Raw genomic sequence first — 6,000 nt, forward strand, 5'->3', positions numbered from 1 at the left:
TCCTCACTTCTCTCTCCCTCCCCCCTTCTCTCTCTCTCTCTCTCTCTCTCTCTCTCTCTCTCTCTCTCTCTCTCGGGTGTACGATGGCTTCTTTGTGATTGTAACAGTTCTGAGGCATATGTCTACCATTGATTTCATTATATACTCATAATGAAATCCATCGTCCCTAATTGATTAAGCACTCTTGAAAGAAGGAACTGGGTCTTCATATCCCTAGACCTTATTATATCCTACTAAATGGTTCTGTCACACAGTAATGGAGATTCTCTACAGACTTCTTTGCATAGATGTGACCTGACCTTTGAAGTATTTAAGAGGCACAATCTGTTAATACTATCCAATATGGACAAATCAGCCTCAAACTAGCCACATCTTTTGGAAGTAATAAGATATTAACTATGTTTTGAAAACATATTGATGTTTCCTATAGATAATATCTCTCTCTCTCTGTGTGTGTGTGTGTGTGTGTGTGTGTTGTACATGCACTGCGCACAGTGTGTACGCATGCTGGTGTAAGGGAGAGTGCACACGTGTGTGGTGGTCAAAAGTAATTTCAGATGTGTTCAAGTGTAATGCCCTCTTCTCCTCTCCCTACCCCCGTCTCTCCTGCCTTCCATTAAGACAGTGTCAGGGTCCCATATTGAACCTGGACCACTCACAGTAAGCTAGGCTAGACTAATGACCAGTGTGCCCAAGGTCTGCCTTCTTCTGCCACTCCAGAGTTGGCATTAAAAGTGCATGCCCCCACTCCTGACATTTTCATGTGGGTACAAGGGGTCAAAGATGGGTTCTCCTGCTTGAGGGACAAACATTTTACCAACCGAGACATCTTCCCAGCCATATTTCTGACTCTAAGCAGCTTAAGCTTTTTTCTTAGGTCAGCGGTTCTCAGCCTTCCTAATGCTGTGATCCTTTAATACAGTTCCGCACGCCTTGACCTCCAAGCATAACATTATTTAGCTGCTACTTTGTAAGCATAATTTTGCTACTGTTATGAATTGTAATATAAATATCTGATATAAAAGATATCTGATGTGTGACCCCCCCCCCCAGGGTCACGACCCACAGGTTGAGAACCATTGCCCTAGAAAACACAGCCGTGGTTTGCTCTCATGTTTCCCTTGCCCAACTGCCAATTTTACAGCCAAGCCCAGACCCTCATCTTCATGACTTATTTCCACCTGATCGTGTTATCTTTTTCCCTCTGTATAATACATGTGTGTCTCATACAGTAATTTATTTATTATTTATTCATGTGCTTATACACACACACACACACACTGAGATCATAGAAGCTGTATGTTCTTTCTTCTGTTTTCTTTACTATGATATCTCTAGCACCTATAATGAATAGAATAAAATCTGATATGTTCCCTGTAGGGTGAAGGGCTGTTTGAATTGTTATAATTAGAAAAGAACAAATTAGCTGTGTCTCTTGATCTCAAAATAAGATTTTTTTTCCCAGTAAGACAATAAGCAATGAAGCCAAGGTGTGTTGAGAAATAATCATCTAAAGATTATAGCAACTTTACACATCAAGAAATAAGCCAAGCCTGACAGGATGGTGCACGCTTTTAATCCCAACGCTCAGGAGGCAGAGGCAGGCAGTTCGCTGTGAGTTTGAGGCTAGCCTGGTCTACAAAGTGAGTCTAGGACAGCCAAGGCTACACAGAGAAACCCTGTCTCAAAAAAAATGTCAAGCAGCTAGAAAGATGTGTCTGCTGCTAAGAGCATCTGCTGCTCAAACATGAGGCTTGGATTCAGATCCTAGCACCTATGTAAAAGCTGGGTTTAACATCCTACATGACTGCAACCCCAGCACCAAGGCTGATGGAAACAAGGAATTGCTGGGATTTGCTGACTGCTGGCCTATCTGGAAACTTGAGCTCCAGATTTAGCAAAGGATTCTTCCTCAAAAGAACAAGATGGAAAGAGATAAGGAGGGTACCAGATGCCCTCCACTGGTCCCTCTGTGGGCATAGGCACATGCGACCATACACAGAAGCATGCATAGCCTTTGACCAACACACACACACACACACACACACACACACACACACACACACACACACACCCGGTAAACCCACAGAACTCAGATTTCAAAATGCATTGTATTGTGTATTAAAATGTGTCTTCCACCCACAATAACCAGGCCAGGTGCTTGTTAGCTAGAAAAGGGGCACATGTCATAAAATAAAGTCCGCTCAGTCTCTTTTAGTTCTTGGGAGCTGAGACAATGGCTGAGTGAGGAGGGCCCTAGTCGCCTCTTTCCAATCTTTGCCTTGAAGGTCAGGAAGTATTTTTGCTAAATGGCTGACAAGTGAAAGAGCCAAGAACTGTAAAACAGATTCTAAAATAGAGCCTACCGCATCATCTCAGTGAGGAACAGGTAAGAAGAAACAGTGATGTCAAAGATAGTGAGTACCGCAGCGTGGTCGTCAGAAGGACGGCCACTGTTTCCATTTCCAGACCCATCTCTTCTGTGTGAGGTGGCATGAGACGGATGGAGAGTGCTTTGCCGGTCCATGAAGGATGACTTCAAAGCAGTTGAGTTGAGAGAAAATATCAGAGAGATAATGAGAAGCGAATGACCCCTCCACCTCAGAACGGCACCCAGAGTGGAAATGGAATGTTGTTAAGACTCACTGAGGATGGAAAAATCTAGGTCAAACCAAGCTTCAGAGGAAGGCTGCTGAACAGAAAAGGTGACCATAAGAGAAATTAGATACAGACAAAATGGAGAGCCTGTATCTTCTTTGCACACCTACTTAGATCATGTATACTGATCCAACAAAACATCCAGTGTACACAGCCAGAGTCACGTGGAGTTTGAACGGACACTAGTAGACACATTAACAGAGTTTTTAGAATATAGGGTACTTAGGCCTAGGTAGACCATGCAATTGTGAACCAACTGTTTAGAACCATACTAGTGATACCTAGGAATCACTTGAAACAATTTTTTAAAAAAAGATTATTAGACTATCACACGATAATTTACATTCTTACCTCACTGTCATGCTCAACAGAAGTTTCCCCCTATATGATTGTGGCTGGTATTTACAGAAAGGGTTTTAGAAATTCTGTTTGATAATAATAATTAAAAACAAAACAAAACAGAACCAAGGGAATAGAGAGATGGTGACATCTATAAAATGCTTGCCCAAACATCTCTGAGTGAAGATCCCAGTATCCATGTCAAAAGTAGATAGAATGCCAGCACTGGAGAGGCTGACGTAGGAAGATCTGGGGCTTGCTGGCATTCAGCCTAACAAATCATCAAGCTCCTGAGTCAGTGAGAGATGCCATGTCTCCAAGATGGAGAGAAATTGAGGAAGATGTCAGTTCTGGCCTCTACACACCCATGCATGCACATGACCTTGCACACACATGTGCACACACACACAAGCCTGTACATGTATACAAATGAAACAAATACATCCAACAGAGTTTAGTCATATATTTGGTTGCCAAACTACACTATTCGCTAGACTAAGTGGCATGGAATAGGTGAGTAACTCTTCTCACTTGAGAATTTAGGAAAATTGGCTCAATTCCACACAAAGAGCTTTCCAGAGACCGAGCTTGGGACATCTTGTCAGAGTCGCACCCAGTCAAATGGGGCGAGTAGCAGCGTGCTCCTCGCCAGCAGGTGCAGTCAAATGAACGGCAGCCTTCACTGCCACTTAATGAGTTGTTCCACATTGCCACAGTTACACTGGTTTGAATTTTTAATTCCATCTCATAAAATAATAAAAAATGCTGCCATAAATCATACCAAGCCTCCATTTTGAGCTGTGTTTTCCAAAAACCATCTCTGGGGTAATTAAAGGGAAACGACACGGGTTTCTAAATCAGTTCCCTCATGATATGGGGGAGCCACGAAACCTCCAGCATTCACTTTCCTTCCCTTTTACCTTCTGCCCCTCATTCATTCTGGCTATGACAAACTCTCATCCCCAAGCCTTCATTCACACAATTATTTATGGGCCATTTATGAACCTTTAGCCACTGAGAAATATAAGCAGCATGACAGAAATGACTTATATGAAAGTGTACAAAGTCTTACTTTAATGGAATCCATCCGGCCCCAGGTTCACAGATTAATAACCCAAACCTGACTCTAATATGATATCCAGACCATATGCAATATTCCAGAATCGCATGGCTGTATCCTGAGACTTTGCGACTCAACCTAACTTGCCTATTGCCAACATTCTCAAAATAAAATAAATAACAACAACAAAACCAACCCCAAAGAGCTTCCCTCAGCTCCCAGGAGTGCTTTCGCAGAATATACAAAGCAAACCAATTTGATTGTTTCCCAAGCACGCAGGTGTTAAATACTCACACTTGGCAGGAATAATTATTTGCTGTATTTCCCTGGATCTTCTATTTAACTGGATTTAATTTGTTTTCAATACTTAGAGGGAGAAAAAATATATATATATATAAACACACCCAAACAGCAGAAAAACCATGGCAGTCTATGAGAGAGTTACCACAGTGCTTGTTATGAATATTGCTTAGGCAGCATAAAATTGAAAAATAGCAAGGCGGTATCTGTCCCTCTTATTTCCTACTTTACAATACATAGAAAAGCAGGAGCCGGAAACAACAGAGGATGACGTGATGGTGCCATGAATCACACATGAGCGCAGATCACCACACATCCCGCTGAAAGGAATAGTTAGTGACTTCCTCGTCCCTGCTCACCAAGAGGCAAAGGCACTGCTGCTGGAGGAAGGTTTGGGGTTGTCGAGGGGTCCTCCAGAACCCGGAAAACAAAAGGAGGTGTGACAGCCAGGGTTGGGGTGGACACATGTTCTTCAGGCAACCGTTCTCAGACCTGTCTCCACATTAGCATGAACTGTGGGGTTTTTGAAAGCTATTTGTGCCAAAAAACAAAAACAAAAAACAAAACAAAACAAAAACAAAAACAAAAAACCTTACCCAGCTCAAAACAAAAACAAAACAAAACAAACAAAACAGAAAGGCAATTGAATCTGGGTTTCTGCCAGTGGTACCCTGGCCCTGCGTGTTGTAAAGAGGCTTCCCCGGGTTCCGGCTGGCGAGAACCGCTGCTTGCAGGTTAGTTTCCATTGCGTGAGCTGTGATTGATGGCTGGGTATCTGTGGAACCGCCTTTAGGTGGGAATCTCAAACATGAAGCTAGGAGGCTTGACTGGAGACACAGTCATACTGTATGAATTGCAGGGCTTGCGTTACGCCTAACACAGACCTGATATTTAAAAATAAAATTCAGATATGTGGCTCCTCTTGGAAAACTAAATCTTGATGTCTTGGCCGGACCCAAGTGATGTCTATTCTTTTCCTCAGTCTCCTTTGCGGAGCGCTCTTCTCTACGTCCTATTACTCTCCTGCTACTTTGAGAGCCAGAATGAACTTTGTTCTAAGACAAACTTTAATAAATAAAGAAAAAAGAAGCTTAGAAAGTACAAACTGTTTCATGCTTCCATTATTGTTTAAGCTCTGTCATACTTTCTCAAATCCCCATTTACCTAAGCCAAAGTTCCAGTGAAATTTGTTTTTGCAGATTGGTCTGTTAATATTTAATGGTGTTTCTCTTTGAATTTTAAAGTAGTAATTAAATTGAACTGCTCAGAAAGAGCATATTAATTCCAATTTTTAAAAATATGGATGAGAATACATCTTGCTCAAAGCCAGAGCACGGTAAAAAAGGGAACATTAATTCTGTAGGGTGAGCCTGGATATCTTTTATTAAATATTTATTTCAATAATTACAAATATGTTCGGACAAGAGCTGCCAGAGAAACATAAAATAAGTTCAGAGAAGAAATGTTTCCATTCTCTAACTTCCTGGCACCTTTGGCTACCACCTCTCAACTTCTGAGATATTTCAGACTTGTTGATGACCCGCTGATATATTATGACTTTGGTAAAGATCGAGCCTCTGCCTTCTTTATCTTCTGAGCCTACAGCTGCATGTAGATAAGGGCTTGGCATATAATTAGTACTT

This window comes from Acomys minous (assembly GCF_964271855.1).
Source record: "Acomys minous genome assembly, chromosome: 4".
In the NCBI taxonomy this organism is placed as follows: Eukaryota; Metazoa; Chordata; class Mammalia; order Rodentia; family Muridae; genus Acomys; species Acomys minous.